The 17592-nt window shown below is 35.9% G+C and overlaps 1 protein-coding gene across 1 annotated transcript in view; it reads left to right on the top strand.

The window, feature by feature from the left end:
* Positions 1 to 17592, top strand: part of LOC127622878 (MOB kinase activator 2-like) — a 63567-nt gene that overhangs the window by 771 nt on the left and 45204 nt on the right. The gene's annotated exons all lie outside the window — the stretch shown is intronic.

Here is a 17592-nt window from a genome sequence, read left to right as displayed (position 1 = left end):
GTAACTATGACGCAATTTTGACGACGCATAAGCGCGTTTCAGCAGATCGCGTGCCTGTCATCACCATTGCAATTATCATCTTTATCATCATTGTCACGCTTGCTGCGAATATTACAGCACATCTCTGAATTGTTGCTTTTAAAAAAATTTTAAACCGCACTATCCAGAGTTATAGAACAAGAATCAGCCATTGCCTGATAGCATAATAATGCCGAATTAATGATTGTGCCAGTCTTTGACCTGTAAATGCTGCACGAATCCTACCCTTCACCTGTAGCGAGACATCTGAATGGGTGTCAAATAGCCATGGCCTGCTTTCAGCACTGTGCTGACATTACAACACAGAAAAGGAGCTTGCATTTGCAGTTGATTTGAATAATTGCTTGCATGGCATTTGCTTCAGATGGGCCAAATCTAGTTGACCCATTGTAATATTGTTGTTTTATTAAGTAATTCTATGATTAAATAAAGTTTTGGGTCCAAAGAAAGGAGGGCAGTCAGCAACCCCAAGTGCAACCCCAAATGGTTAAAGATTTGGCTTTGAGATTAAAACAAATTCATACCTATAAACTTCTCATATATGTATTTTAAATGTGCTAATTTGACAAGTAGAACTTGAGCTGTTCATCTTGTACTTGGATCTGGTTTTTAATCAGATACAGCTTAAAGACCAAATTTAATACACACCAATTTAAAATATGAATTAATCTATCTCATGTCCACATATATGTGCTCAGGTACATTGGGGGAATCCCACAGTTTTATGTAAGAGAGAAACCATTATTTCATTGCAGTTCTGCTTAAAGTCGTAATGGAGAGTTAAGGAAACGAACACAGCAACAACTCTGGAATATCTGGAAAAAGACTAAAACAACACTGAGAATAAAATAGTCAAGTCTTTTTTGGATCCCATGTTTACGTTGTGGGGAAATTACGTTGTTGTGGAGAAAGTGGCTTACAGACCAAGCTGTGTGTATACAGGAGTAAGGAGAAAGTCAGTGAACACCGCATGTAAACGGGAATTGCACATTCCAGCCTTTTTTTCCTAAAAGAGAAGAACCATACATTTTAAATTTATAATTATGGCCAAAGTGAATTTGGTCAACTTTGTGTACACTAGCATGTAGAAGGCCTCAGAGCTGACAGATGTAGACTAAAAGCTGTAAAATGGCAATTTTTTTTTTTGTGCAAGGATGTTTTTTTTTATTTTTATTTTTTTTTATAAAATGTGTAATTAGGCCTGCTTGTTGATTTTTGCACATTGCACTGAAGTGTTCTCGGGCTTTGAGGTTGATTCTGATGGTGAGGTGAACAATTTGAAAAATGACAGATAATATCTGTTACATGTCTTGTGGTATTTTGCTCACCGACTGTCCCCAGACGGCTGATGTCCAAATGTGAACATCTCCACCAAACACCCTTTTAAGTTAAGTGTATGGCAGTCAGTCGTCAAATGGACAGGACTGGGCTTGTTTTATAGCAAAGTAGTTCTAATTAAAGAAATGCCTCTTGCAACAATTGGCTTGATATTTCAGTGGAGACTAATTGAAAAATAGGCTTTTACACATGCTGAACAGATCCACAGTTTCCCCTGCTGTAATACAGAAACTACTCCAAAGTTTATGTTTTTTCTGTTATCATGGAGGCATGTTCCAAAACATTGTGAGTGAGTTTAGAGAGTTTGCATGCCCAAATATGTCTTCCTCTTTGTGCCAGTGGAGAGGAATTGCATGTTGACTATTTCAGATCCTCTGCTCCTGGCACAGAATACTGACAGTCTATCACTTGTTAGTGTCTCTGATGTAAGGGTGTGGCTCAGGTGAGCACAGGTTTGGGCAGTTCAGCACTCCTCCGCAAGAATGTGTGTAGGATTAAATACAATTCTGGTGTTTGCATGAAAGATGCACCAGAGACATCACATTTTAAAGTGTGGTGATTATAAAGAAATAAAAAGTGAGACAGCTTTTTTTACAGTCATAAAGTTTATGTCAGTAAAAACAGATTGACATTGGACATTGAGACAGGATCGAAAACGGTACCAAAAAAAATATTGTCTTGCAAAAGTAAACAAAATGTTCTTAAAAAAAACAAAATGTTCTAAAAAAAACAATCAAACAATATAATATATTAATATTACCGTGAACTGCAAGCATTTAACAATATGCAAAATTATTTATAAGACATTGACTATTGTACATTTTGTAAATGCTGCCTTAAACAACAGGAAAACAATGATTTACCAGCCTAACACATGGAACAAACTCTGGGCCAAATATATTTAGCTTTAAGCAAGTGACAATTTGTTTGTGTTTGATTGAAGGCTCAGCCTTTGACACCATCAACAAAAGATAGTGAGATGTATTCCCCTCTCTTTTAAAAAGTTATTTTTGCTCTTCTAACAATGCATGATAATATGGTTAGTTGCATAGCATTATCTTTTCCCCTTCTTTCAGTAACTGCAACTGTAACCCACAAGTTGATAACTAGGGCTGGGCGACATGACCAAAAATATTATCAGAAAATAAATATTTTTCATGTCGTTCAATATGGATATTTATCACAATATACATTTCATACCATTAATGGTGAGGAAATGGATTCCACATGTTTGTTATCATTAATCATCTGTTTAACAAGTATCTCCATTGGCCTTGAGAAGTGTCCATCAAAACCGCCTATGTCCTGCCCTTATGTTTTGAAGAGAGTCAACTAATTTACCTCAGCTGTCCGGCTGAAGTGTAGTGAAGAGACTGCCTACATCGCGCTGGCTCTGCGATTTCCCTGACAACCAAAGCCATTCATGTAGGCACAATGTCAGGTGGCTTAAAATTAGACCATACCAGCCATATACAGTTGCCAGATTTCCATCTTCGTGAAACCGTGGGTGAAAGCTAATTCTGACCCCGAAAACGAATCTCGAAGCCAGACTGACCACTCAACAACCGGACTAGAAACCCTAGACATAAAAATGATTTTGATTTAAAATAGTAAATGAAAGCTCAGATTATATCCAAAAATAAATTCTCTATCGATAACCTACCAATTTCATTCTGGCAACACAAACAGTTAGACTGGTGTCTGTAACTGCACATGCGCTATTGGAACCCATGATATGAAAACCGCCAATTAAAATATAGAACAGTTCACAAACAGATTTGTAATTATAGAATTCTATTGATGGTGCTAAATGTGACTAATATATGTTGTTTTAGATTCATTTTGTAAGATTTTTTTATGAGATTAGTTTTTTTCCATGCTCTTGAAAAATTAATTTTTTGGAGATACATGCTTTTCATTAGACAGTGATGATATATTGATATCGTTTTAGCGCCCAGCCCTATTGAGAACTAATTTATATTGCACCCTAATCCTGGACAAAAATTGGGGACTCGTCAAGGATCGTCCAGTCTCATCCTGCACGTTTTGCACCTGAAACAAGACATTAAAACCCATTTGTCAAAGTACATACAAATTGTATCCCTTCCTGTTTCAGGCATTACTGAATCTCTGTCTGAATATGTGTTATGTTTGTGAATGCTGCGTTTCATGAAGTATGTACTTCTATGCCATTATAAAGTAGAATTTGTTCTTTAGATATGCACGTGATTAGTATGAATACATTCCCAGGCATACTTCATCGAGGGACATTTGAATTATCATGCTCTGAATCTATGACGTATTAACAGCAACCGGAATAATTATTTAATCTGGTTTTGTTAGACAAGCACCAGTTAAGCACAAGGAACAACTTTCTTGGTATATAAAGCACTTGCACTTGAAAAAAGCTCACAGTTTTCAGGTGTTTTTGTTTTGTTTTTAATTCAGCATTTTAAATATGATGTCTCCTGAGATTCTGTGGAATTATAGGATAGTAAAGTGTCCAATGGTCATTTATTTCAGAATCTTGCCGGTTGTAGCAGGTCAACCAGGTATTTCTTGCCTACTGTTTTGTGAGTACTAAGGATTCAGACACCCTACTTAAATGACTTCTTGCTTTTGGCATACTATATAGTTGGGAAGTTTCAAGCCTGAATTGAATGATTTTTAATACCAACTGAAAGAAAGCAAATGATTGGCCAGGCTGTCTTTGCTTGGCATTCCTCATATAAGGTCAACAGTGCATACTCGCACTAGGTGCAAAAGATATGCCTCCAGTTGACCCTGATAGAAAGTAGGCTTCATATTCTGCGGTTTGCAAGCATTTAATTCCCAGTACAGCACCCAGCAGAGTGCCTACGGTAGAGCTTGTCTCTTGTCCCACCCCTCTTAGGAAGAATAATGGGGCACACATATGTAGTGTAAGTTGAGGGAGAGAAAGACAGAAGTAATACCCTTGCCGCATATGTGTGTCTTCATGTGGATCTGATCCATTAACTGTTCTGCTCTGATGCAAGTCAGTGTTCGTGTGATGGGTATTAGTTGACAGTTTCCTCTACTAGCAGGCAAACAAGGAGTTGTGCAGCACTCAAAGAAGGCAAAAGAGAGGAACAGTAAGTCAAATTTGACAAACCTCAAGAGTCTGTGCAGGACTGGTATAAAGTGCCTGAGGTGCTCATGACAGCTGGGGTTTACATACCTGATTACAGCATGTGAATATGCTTTGTTTGATTTATATGTTAATTTTGCTTTCAGGATTTAGTTCTTCAGTACACAGTGGGCTTGAAACGGTACGCTATTTTCACGGTATGATAACGGTACTCAGAATATCACGGTATCACAGTATCACAGTATACAGTGTTACACAATTATTATCAGTTACAATGACCCATAAAGAAGTGAAAACAGAAGTGTTTTTTTTTTTGGTTGAGCAAATGATTTATTATAATTGATACTTGAAACCATTTTTTAAAATTGAAGTATGTGTAAAAAAACAAATCTCCCTTTTGAAAATAAATAAGAAAGCTAACAGAATTATAACAATAAAAGCCTTTAGCTGATTGTGAGATTATCAATAAATCAGCCTCGGCGGTCCTAAATAGACTATCACTTGGGCGGCCACCGAAATATCTTCAATGGAAGAACCATGGCATTGTTCTTTCCCTGCTGTCTGCGACCCAGTCCGAATAGACCTGCCACCCACCAGTTGAGAAACACTGCTTTAACTCACACACACACTTACTTATGTCAGACCCCCTTGCCTTGCTTCTCTCTTACATTTTCTCCACTGTGTGTGTGTGTGGCGCAAGTTGACGAGCCTGACAGGCAGTCAAGGAGGAAAGGAGATACGCACGCGCAGGTGAGATTCTCCGTCTGGTTGTATTTTTTTTTTTAAATACTGTAGATAAGCAAATGTACATGGTATGATAACAGTCAATTTTCATACCGTGAAACCAGTGTACCTCTACAACACTTGTACACCGTCTATCTGTAATAAACTGATATGTTAACCAGGCCATCGGCATTGGTCAGTTACTGTACCCGGTTGGCTGACTAAACAAAGTAGTCTTTCTGTCTATTGTAGCATATGTGAATATCATAAATGTCTTCCATGAGTTATCAGAAATGCTGTGCAGTTTCATGTGTTTCTGGTCTATGAACAACTTGGGGTTTAGAGTGGTATGTTTAGCAGCAGAGTGTGTGGTTGCTCTGGGTAAACACCACAGAAAGGTCACTTGTGTTGGCTTGAGGAGCCTTTTTTTGTTGTTGTTTATTTATACTGTTGCTGACCCAGGTAGAATGCATTCATTTTGGAACTGGCCAAAATGACCTTTTCATTGGCACTAGAGTCTAGATCAGCATAAAAGGATGGTTTATCTGAAAGAGTAATTGATCATTCTGTTTTGAAACCTGTTTTACTGAATTGACAAGATTGGATTTAGTTTATTGATGTGGTCTTTTCTAATACAGAACAATTGTATGGATTAACTAGTTTAAAGGTTTGCTCAGTAATAGTTTCCCATGCAGTCTTGGACTTGTACAGACACTTTGGGCAGTAAAAGCAGCATCATTCAAATGCAAAGGTTTTCAGTCACCAATGCTATTGCAGATGTTTACTACAGTCAGCAATGATTGATTTAATCCATGATTGAAAGTGTCCAAAAACTAGGCGGTGACTGATATTAAATTAGTATTTGGCTGATCGTGATAATAACATGGCATCCCCCATATGTGGACCTTCTCCATGTACCTATATTTAAACAACTTTTATAAGGTTACATATATGACACGAGTCATGTGACGGGTCATGATTTTATAAATGTTTTCAAAATAAAAAATAAAAATTTCATCAAAATTACAACTTTTTTTAATGAGGGATAAAAGTGCCATGTGAGTTAGAATGGTAAAGCAGCGTTTTTGTGGCCTAACCGATTAACCAGGAAGTAGCTTACACCAGTACTCATTTCATAACTTTAATAATGGCCTTGTATAGTGTTCATGACTTGTGTATATCGAACAAATCAAAAGTGAAAGTACACTCTTTCCTGAATGTATAACCTCCTGAATGGCTTCAATATATGCCTACAAATGTTGACAGCAGCACATTCAGGAAAATAACGTGCCACATTTTAAACTTCCTCTTTCTATTTTAGAACTGTAGAGCTGTTACAGTTTTCTTTCAGCTTCCTTTTCTCTCAACTCTTCCTAAATAAACCTACATCTACAAAAAAAAAAAAAAAGCAAGCAAAGCACAAATTGTGGATGCAAAATCTGCTCTTTCTTTAATGTATCATAAACTAAAACTATAAACTCAAAACTAAGAAGTCAACATGGACTCATTTTAAGTAGCACAGACAACCTCTTGTTATCTGAGGTTGTGGTGAAAGCAAACAACCTCTGTTAGGTGTGGCTATAGTCAGTTTTCCTCTCTGACTGTGATGTTATTATGTCCATAGATAGTTTTGTTGTTATCAGGAAAATAAAAACATTTAATGATTTTCTGACTAGATCTCATACAGGTTAAAGGAAACTAACCCAAACCTGTATGATTTTCTTTCTTCCATGGAACACAAAAGAAGTGAAGACAATTCTTCCTATATCTTTTGTTGACATCCACTGCTGTGGATCTACTCAAACTCTATAGTATTTCATCTGTCACTTAGTAGAAAGTAGATTAGCCTGATGCCAACATGAACGTTTTTTTTGGCATGCCCTCATCCTTAACAATAATGTAAAACATTTATGTAAAGCAAAAATAACACCCAAACTATGTTAAATATGGGTTTATTTGCAACAAGAATAAACATAGTTTTTGACAAAATGACACTGATCCTTCATTGCATTTTTCATCTCACATTTGTGCTTGATGACATCATCGTGTAGGTTTAGGACAGGTAGGTAGTATTTGTTTTTATTTAAAGCTCAGTAGAGCATTACCCTACAAACCTAATCTGTTTTAACTGTTCTAATGCTGTGTTTCTCAACTGGTGGGTCCCAACCCAAAAGTGGTTCGCAGGTCTAGTTGGAATGGGTCGCGGACAGCAGCCGAACAAAGAACAATGTTTTTTCGGCAGCTGCCCAAGTGATAGAGATTATTTAATTATAATATATAATGAAGAGATTTAATGATAAGCTTGCATTCAGCTAAAAGCTTCTCATTTACACTGCGATAAGCTTTTATCGAGTGTAACATTACCAGCTCACGCTAATGATCTATTTGCTCTCTGACACATGCAACGGCCAGCCTTCCCTCGATATTGCGGCGCACAGACCTTAAAACTGATGTGACCCATTTAAATTCTAGGCAGACTTTTCTAGTTTAAAGCGTCACCGAAGAAGTTAAATCAAACCCATCAAACAGGCAACTCCGACATGCCAAACGGCGCTGATGAGGAAAAGAGCAACACTGTGTTATGTTTCACGATTTTACTTGAGTAAAAGTTGTTGTTGTTGTTGTTGTTATTATTATTATTATTATTATTATTATTATTATTATAACCTTAACCAGAAAAACCTCTATGAGATTAAAAATCTCTTTTACAGGAGTGTCCTGGCCAAGATGAACAGCAAATAATAACAAAAAAAAGAAATGCACAGCCTAATCAATTAAAACAGTCATTTACAATACTAAAAACACTTACAAGTCATTGATTCATCTTCAAGTTGATGAATGATAAACTTAAAATGTTCCATAGACACCAAGTTTTGTAACCTCAGTTTCACTTGAAGAGAATTCCAGTCAAACAGAGCTGCATACCTAAACGCCTTTTTCCCTAATTCAGTTCGAACACGGGGAATGGAAAGAATATAACAATTCTGAGAATGAAGGGAATATTTCCCAACACTGTTCCGTTGGATCAAACAACAGAGATAGGAGGGCAAAAACCCCATGATGGCCTTTTAAATAGTTGTATACCAATGCATTTCTATTCTAATTGACAAAGAAGGCCAAGCTACTCTATTATACAGTTTACAATGATGTGTTGAGGGTTTACAATTCAATATAAATCTTAAAGCACCATGATACACCGCATCCAAAGAAGAAAGATAAGATGGAGCAAATTGATACACAACATCCCCATAATCAAGTATTGGTAGGAATGTAGCAGAGACAAGTTTCTTTCTTACATTAAATGAAAAACAGAGCTTGTTTCTGAAATAAAACCCTAGCTTTGTTTTCAGTTTTTTCTTTAGCTGAGTAATGTGAGAACTAATAGATAGTTAGGGAGTTGCTATTTTTTATTGACGATAAACTATCAAATTCACTAACTCAATCACATTTCCTTTCAAAGACTGAAGAGAAGTAAGATTATTTACTATTTTCTTTTTACTTGAAAATAACATATCTTTAGTTTCATCAGCATTCAAAACAAGTTTTAAATTGTTAAGTCGTAACTGAATGACATCAAAAGCTAATTGTAGATTATGCAAGGCTTGCTGCTTTGAGGAAGCACTACAATACATAAGTGTCATCAGCATAGAAATGGAATTGCATATTTTGAATGTCATGATCAAGACTATTTATATAAATGGTAAATAAATGGGGTCCTAACACAGATCCTTGGGGGACACCCTTAGCAATCTCTAATGACTGATTGTTTACCTTCTATCAGTACAAATTGCATTATTCCACTTAAATGATTTCTAAACCAAAATATAGCGTGATTTGATAAACCATCACTTTTAAGTCTATGCAACAGTATTTCATGATCCACTCTGTCGAAAGCCTTTGATAAATCAATAAAAAGAGATACACAGGAACCTCCCTTATCTAAAGATTCTGCAATATCGTTTCGAACTTTCAAAACAGCAGTTGTTGTACTATGTTTTTGTACGAAATCCTGATTATTAGATAAAAATGTATTTTTTTATTAAGATAAAATGTCAACTGTTCACTAATAAGACTTTCTAGTATTTTTGATCGAACACAAAGCTTAGAAATTGGTCTAAGTATCTAAGATAGTAGGATCTCCCCCTTTCAATAATGGAACTGCAAAAGCTGATTTCCAAATTTCTGGGATGTCGTTAGTTTTTAATTAAAGAGATAAGTTAAGGGAGATGAGATAATATCAGCTGCCATTTTTAAAAACACAGGTGCTACACAATCAGGGCCTGGTGATTTGTTTATCTCAAGTGAAATGAGTGCTTTATGGATAGCAAAACTCATTATCTGTCCAAAACAAAACTCCTTCTTTAGATTACGTTCTGCATAAATAAAATCAGAGTAACATTACATGATTCAAATAGTGACCCTGAAGCAATAAAATGCTTGTTAAAACAATTAAGCATATGCACTATATCAGAAATATTGTTGGACTCTTTAGTTATACATTAAGGAAAATTAGAGGTATTTTTATTACCAACCATAGATTTAATGTTCTTCCAAAATTTCTTTGGATTATTTAAATTATTTAAAAGTTACTGTTATATTTTGACAATTTTATAGTTTCATATGGAATAATATATTAGACCTAATTTTTATATCAACAGTGGCAGTTGTAGTTAAAGTTTCAAAATCTGTTTTCGCCTTGTATTTTTTTCATCAGTAGGCTACTATAATTGGGGCCCAAACACTCTTTGCGGCACCAAATGTGGGCAACGTCATGCCAAGACATTGAAGATGCTAAATTGCTAACATATGTTTGATATTTCAAATGGTGTTGCCATGGCGATTAAATTAATGCCGTAAAATGAAAAAGAGGAAGTTCTCATATCTTTGGCATGCATTGTGCGATTTAGATCAAAATTTAGATTTATATTTGGTGTTGGGGCTGATCACATGGATCTGACTATTGTGGGACTTTGGAATAGCACACTTATTTTTATCTGAACAGCTTCAAATTGTTTTATAATAATATAAAGACAGTGATAGAGCCAATTAATGGATGGGAATTATTAGGAAGCTATGATTGATGATGTATAACTGTAATGGATAATGAATAAAAAATAATGACCAGGGGCTCTCAAGCTCAAAAAAGGTCTAAAAAGCATCATACCTGTAGTAAACCTAGTTGTCCTCTCTCTGTATATTCCAATCTGAAGTCATACCATAGCTTTGTGTGATTAACAGACAGTAATTTAAGTTGCTAATCACTGAAAGTAATTTGCCAAACCTCTTAAAATCATTCACACTTCTGCACATTCAAAATAAGTGTGTTGCGGCCAAAAGCCAATGCCTTTGGCATCATTAATGTAAAACCTGGCACAATGAATCTTCAATGCAGGAAGTTCGAATTTGCGCCTGCTAAACTTCTTGTTTTTTTTTTTCCGTAGAAGAAGAATCAAAAGGGATTGAGATGCATGAGTGTGCATCAAAGGTTAGAGTTTCCTTGTAATAATCCTTTAAGGACATAGAGTATCAACATGCATTAATATGCAGAGCCTGGAATTTGAGTATGTTTTAACTGTTTATCATGGAGCCATGCTTCGTGAATAAGTGTGCCTTGCAGACAGAGATGTGCTGTCTCATCTCTCATGTGAGCTGCTGGCGCCCATGCCAGTGAGTTAGACATCCCGCCTCTCTCTCTCTCTCTCTCTCTCTTTCGGTCCATGCATCCCTCGCTTCTTAGTTCTGACGTCATTTCTGTGACGACACGGTTGCAGCCTGCAGCCGTTGGTTGGGAAAATGTGTCCCTTCTGTCAGGGCACAGAAGAGGAGATGATCACCGTGCTCAGGCCTCCCTGCAGGCCCAGTGCTTTTTATAGAACTTATCCACTTGAAAAGAGAGTTTTAAAAAGTAATGTAGGAGATGCTAGTGAAGGAAAAGACGAGAGGATGTATAATCTATACTTTCCCCTTCGTTTCTCTTTATTGCTCTCAAAGTCGTATAATGCACTCTCAGAGCTTGTTGTTATTAAGATCAGTGGTCCTCAAATGGTGTCTATTCTGATGGGTTTCACTGATGGCAGAGAGAAAACAATGCTGAATGCAAATATCATAATGTACAGTTGAAGTCAGAAGTATAAATACTCTTAGGTTGAAGTCTAGTTTTGGCAAGTCATTTAGTACATTTACTTTATGTAACACAAGCAATTTTTCCAACAATTGTTTACAGACAGATTGTTACACTTTTACTTGACTATATTACAATTCCAGTGGGTCAAAAGTTTACATACACTAAATTAACTGTGCCTTTAAGCAGCTTGGAAAATTACAATAAAATACGTCAAGCCTTTTAAACATTTAGCTTCTGATAGAAGGTGTACTGAATTTTAAGGCCTACCTTCAAACTCAATGCCTCTTTGCTTGACATAATGGGAAAATCTAAAGAAATCAGTGAAGATCTCAGAAAACAATTGTGGACCTCCACAAGTCTGGTTCATCCTTTCAAACTTTATACTTGCGTACCATTTGTATCTGTACAAACAATAGTATGCAAGTATAAATAACATGGGACCATGCAGCCATCATAATGCTCAGGAAGGAGATTAATTCTGTCTCCTAGAGATGAACGTATTTTGGTGCGAAAAGTGCAAATCAATCCCAGAACAACAGCAAAGGACCTTGTGAAGATGCTGGAGGAAATGAGTAGACAAGTTTCTGTGGAGAGAGTGACCATCGGGTTCTTAGTCACCTCCCTGACTAAGGCCCTTCTCCCCCGATTGCTCAGTTTGGCCAGGCGGCCAGCTCTAGGAAGAGTCCTGGTGGTTCCAAACTTCCATTTATGGATGATGAAGGCCACTGTGCTAACTGGAATCTTCAATGCTGCTGACATTTTTCTGTACTTTTCCCCAGATCTGTGCCTCGATACAATCCTGTCTCGGAGGTCTACAGACAATTCCTTGGACTTCATGGCTTGGTTTGTGTTCTGACATGCACTGTTAACTGTGGGAACTTATATTGACAGGTGTGTGCCTTTCCAAATCATGTCCAATCAACTGAATTTACCACAGGTGGACTCCAATCAAGTTTAATTAAACTTTAAAATATGGAATTCTGACAATTTGGTGAAACCGATTTCAGTAGACCCTGCTTAAAAACAAAACAAATAAACAAAAAAATAAAAACACTTAAAGGAAATGTGCATATTAATGTATTATTTGCATTTGAAATGTAACTTTAGCTAGCTAAATGAGTGTGATCAATAGCATATTATCAGTTGCTAATTATTTCTGTGCTATCAAAATTGGTATCAAGAACTGTGAAATTTCATTGGTGTCAGTACCGACTACTGAAATTTTGGTACCTTGACAATGCTAGAATGTACATGCGCTTAAGTGACCCAATTCAAGTCATAACTGGATTTTAAAGAAATGTGTGCTGTTTTGTCACAATACATTTCATTGTTTTGATTTTATAGACATTTTGGATCATTTTGTACAATAAACAATTTTGAAACTGTGTTGAGGTGCTACTTAAGTAAATTCTGTGTTCTGAAGCAAAACCAGTTGAGAACTACCACTGTAGACCGTATGCTGCTGTCTATAGAACAGGCTGCATACACTGGCGGCCGAAAGTTTTTGCTGTTTAGGAAGGAAATTGGTACTTTAATTCACCAAAGTGGCATTCAACTGATCACAAAAGTATAGTCAGGACATTACTGATGTAAAAACAGCACCATCACTTTATTTTAAATTTTTTTAATTTTACATTTTTTATATAAAATCTAGAAAGGCCCCATTTCCAGCAGCCATCAATCCAACACCTTATCCTTGAGTAATCAAGCTAATTTGGTACTAGAAAATCACTTGCCATTTAATAAAAATATATATATATATATATATATATATATATATATATATATATGTGTGAAAAATTTAAATCGATTTACAGCCCTAATATATAACTGGATCAGATATATTTAATCAGATATATTTGAATACAAATTTAAATCGATTGACAGCCCTAATATATATATATATATATATATATATTAGGGCTGTCAATCGATTTAAAATTGTATTCAAATTAATTACATGGTGTCCCGATTAATTAATCGCATATACAAAAATTTGCTGAGAAAGCCCCTCCTATAACAATAATTCAGTATATAATGATGAAATAATTATACATAGTTATCTTTAAATATTAAATATATATAGATAGATAGATAGATAGATAGAAAATTTTCCAATAATTCAAATGAATTACATTCTTGTGGCAGTAGAGTTAATCATTGATAAGACAATACAAAAAGCGGCTTTAGAATACAATGTATTGTTTACTACCATATTATTGAACATAATCCAATCATTGGCATACAGTTCACAGCAATCCATTTCACAAGTGAATTTGTCAATCAGTTTGAGATTTATTATGAGGGCTTGTTTAAGGACCCATCAATGTACACCTGCGTCAGACATGCTTGTGTAGCGTCTCTGGTGCGTTGTGTCATAAACATAAATTTTTAGGTCACTGTGTCAAGTTAAATATAGTTTAACACTTAGAACACATCTTGAGATTTCTTAGTTCAAATTTGCACTCCAAGTGTTTTGAGCGTAACGCATGTTTGTGTTGTGCTGCTGCTGAAGGGTTGTTTTGTTCACTGTATAAACTGTGCGTTGCCCATACAGCTGATGTTACACTTACTGCCCTCTGGAGTAAACAGGTGGTACTACAAGCTTGCATTTCTCAGGAATCCTTATTACGGTCTGGGGCATTAATTGCGTAAATTTTTTTCTAAAATTAACCGCACTGAATGAATGTATTAAATCAACAGCCCTAATATATATATATATATATATATATATATATATATATATATATTATTTTGAAAGCTATTTGTTCATTAAATTAAGACACATTGTCTTGTGTTTTGTTTTTGAGGTTCTGCAGTATGCAATAGACTAGCATGTCTTAAGGCCAATATTGGGTCAAAAATAGCAAAAAAGAAATTGCTTTCTCTATTCAGTCTTCATACAGATTTCATGCAAAGGTGTACACTACAGTCTTCAAAGGACAACTGCTCTAACAAGGACAGTTAGATATATAGATGCCTCACATGTCCTCAGCTGACCACTTCATTGAATTCTACCCACTTCTACCAGTTTCATGTACAACAGTAAAGAGTCAGGGGTGCAGGACTTATGAGAAAAATTGCAAAGAAAAGGCCACTTTTGAAACACACATACAAAAAAGAAAAGGTTAGAGTGGGCAAAGAAATACAGACATTGGACAACAGATAATTGGAAAAACCTTAACCACATTGTGGGATCAGCTAGACTGTAAGGTTCGTGAGAAGTGCCCGACAAGACAGCCACATCTATGGCAAGTGCTACATGAAGCTTGGGGTGAAATGCCACCTGAGTATCTGGACAACTGACAGCTAGAATGCCAAGAATCTGCAAAGCTGTCATTGCTGCACGTGGAAGATTTTTTTTTTTTATTAGATCTTTTTGAATTAGTTTAAGAAAAAATAAATCTAATTGTAATGGTAATTTAATTAATGTCCTAATTATACATTGTGATCAGTTGAATGCCATTTGGTGAGTAAAAGTACCAGTTTCTTTCCATAAGAGCAAAATCTGTGCATTTATTCCAAACGTTCGGCCACCAGTGTATGTCTAAATGAAAGTGAGAGAGGAACAACGTTGTCTACTATTCAAGTTGTTTGTGTTTTTGCTGTTCTATATCGTTCACTCCCCCTTCCTCTCATGCGTTGTTCAGTTCCTACTGTTTGAGATGACCCACATTGCATCTTCAAATGCAGCTTGTGCAAGGGTGACTGTTTCTTTTTTTAGTATTCTCTTCCTCTTCCTCTTTTTTTTTTTTTTTTTTTTTCTCTCTCTCACTTTGTCTTATTGTTGTCCTTAATGGTGTCCTCATGGATTTCTTTCATATTGGATCACCATGAGTAAATTTCTTAGTGCCACTTTTTTTAATTAGACGTTGGGCACTTGAAGGAATATTTCACCCCAAAATTAACATTCTCGTTGTTCTAAATCGGTTTTATTTTCTTTCATTTTGTAACACAGAAGAAGATATTAGGCATAATCTATGCTTTCAGGTTTTCAACAAAAATGGATGATGATCTACTGTTTACTTTTAAGCCCCCAAAATGACAAAGTAATAAAAGCACCTTTAAAGTACTAATGATCTCTTCCAAGTGTTATGAAGCAATACAATAGCTTTATGTGAGAAACAGACTAGGGGTCGACGATTATCGGCATGGCCTGGCCGATAATCGGATGTTATTCATACTTTTTCTAATTATCAGAATCATTATTTTGTCTGATCTGATTGCTGAGAAATTTTAAAATGTGTTCCGTTGGCTCTGATGACACTGCAAGTGAACGCCTCTCTCTGAAAGGTTACTGGTTGTAGTCTGGCTCAATGTCCCATTTTTAGGTGTTCGTGCCCATAAGGGTTTATCAAAGTAGATTGTGCAACCTTAAAGTCCAGGGCCCCTCCCTAGGCAATCAAGGGCCTCCTGGTAGTCAAGGGCCCATGGGCACTGGCCCCTTTGTCCCGGTCAGTAATTCATCCCTCATCACATTAATACATAACATACTGTTATGAGCTGTTTAGTTCATTATATATGTAAAGTTTTAGTTTAAAGGAAATTATGCAAGGAGGTCCCTCCACTTTATTTAAAAAAATTAATTTTAAAATAATGTTGAAATTGATGTCCAGTATTTTTCAAAAGCGAATATTGAAATGTTCTGTTTTGCAGTATTTCATTAAAAACATGTTCAGTGGCCTTCAAAGGATGTTTTGTGTTGGAGTTTGTGTGTGTAAATGTTAACACATTTTTTTGTATTTTTACTGCAAATGTTTATCCGCCCCAATTATTGGTCTCCTTGATTCCTAAAAATCATTATCTGTATCGGCCCTTAAAAAAGTTTAAAAATATTTTTTAAAAAATCTGTCCACCCCTAAAACAGACCAAAATGTAACCTGTCATTATTCATTGATAATTCTTCCCTTCTGCCATTTAGCTCTTAGCTCTCAGATCTAGTTAAGTTTTGCATTTTTTAAATGATTAGTCTAACTTTTCACAACATGTCTAAAAGTCTAAGCAAGTGTAAATCTGACCAAAAACACATCCATTTCTCAACTGAACACATGTGCAAAAGACATGAGTGAGTACCAGCAGGCTCCATAACACTTTGATTGTTGTGCTCAAATAATTTGGACTGCTTGTATGGCTCTTTTATTGTACTGTTGTTATACTTTTGGAAGCATGGTTGTATACTGTAGCCTAAAACATCATCCAGACTTCTGTTGTATGGAAAAATTATAAAAGGATAGCATTAGGGGTTCATAGAAGGTTAGAGTTAAGTGTGAAAAGCCCACTTTTGTGTTTTACAAGAGAGAAAATAATAAAGAAATTACTAAATAAAGGGTAAGTAAATAATGACATTTTACATTTTTAGGTTAACTATTCCTTTAAACGTCAGGTTTGCATACTTGAGTGCATTGAGGAAAATGCAGTGTGTGTGTGTGTGTGTGTGTGTGTGTGTGTGTGTGTGCGTGCACGCGCATTAGAGAGACAGACAGAGTGAGACTCCATCTGATGCTTGTCTTTCCCTTATATGGAGTAGGAATGTGCTTTAATTGGACTATTGTGTTATATCAGGCTTCCTGCAGGCTTCCCCTATACCCCGCAGATAAAGGGTGTGCAGGGGTGAGTGTGAGCTGAGGCAAAGCCAGTTTGAGACCTTGCGAGTTGCACCTCTAAACTCCTCAAAGAAAAGTTTTGGGCTGAGCCTACATGACTGCAGCTAAATTTTGACTGCAGAACCTCCTGTCCAGCAACATTTTATTCTGCATGCAAACAAACCAGGTGTGTTCGCACAGAGGATGCAAATACAGCAAGGTTTTTACTAGTGTTGTCAGTCGATTTAAAATATTTAATTACAATTTTCCATAGTTTATTGCGATTCATTGCAGATTTCGAAAGTGCTTTACATATCAAAATGCCTTTTGCCCCTTCTTAGAAAAGAAAACAATATGTAACAATAATATTTTCCAAACAGGTAAATTCTCCACCATTTAAAACATAAAAATGCACTGAAATAGCACTAATTCAAATACCATTAAACATTTTCCAAAGTCTAATTTGTGATTTAATAAAAAATTTAAAGCATTAAACGTTTTTAACTAAGCACATGCGGGAATGTGCGCGCACGCAGCTCAATTTTTCTAACCGTGTGTTTAACGTGCAGAATGCAGAATGTTCTTGGAATTATTTGCATTAATTAGTGAGTCCAAAATTGGAAACATTCACATTTGAGGCATTGTTGTCACGAAGATGCGCTAGAAGATGTAATCGC

Source organism: Xyrauchen texanus, chromosome 29 (assembly GCF_025860055.1).
Source record: "Xyrauchen texanus isolate HMW12.3.18 chromosome 29, RBS_HiC_50CHRs, whole genome shotgun sequence".
In the NCBI taxonomy this organism is placed as follows: domain Eukaryota; kingdom Metazoa; phylum Chordata; class Actinopteri; order Cypriniformes; family Catostomidae; genus Xyrauchen; species Xyrauchen texanus.
Note: the sequence above shows the minus strand (reverse complement) of the source record. Positions and strands in the feature narration are given on the sequence as shown.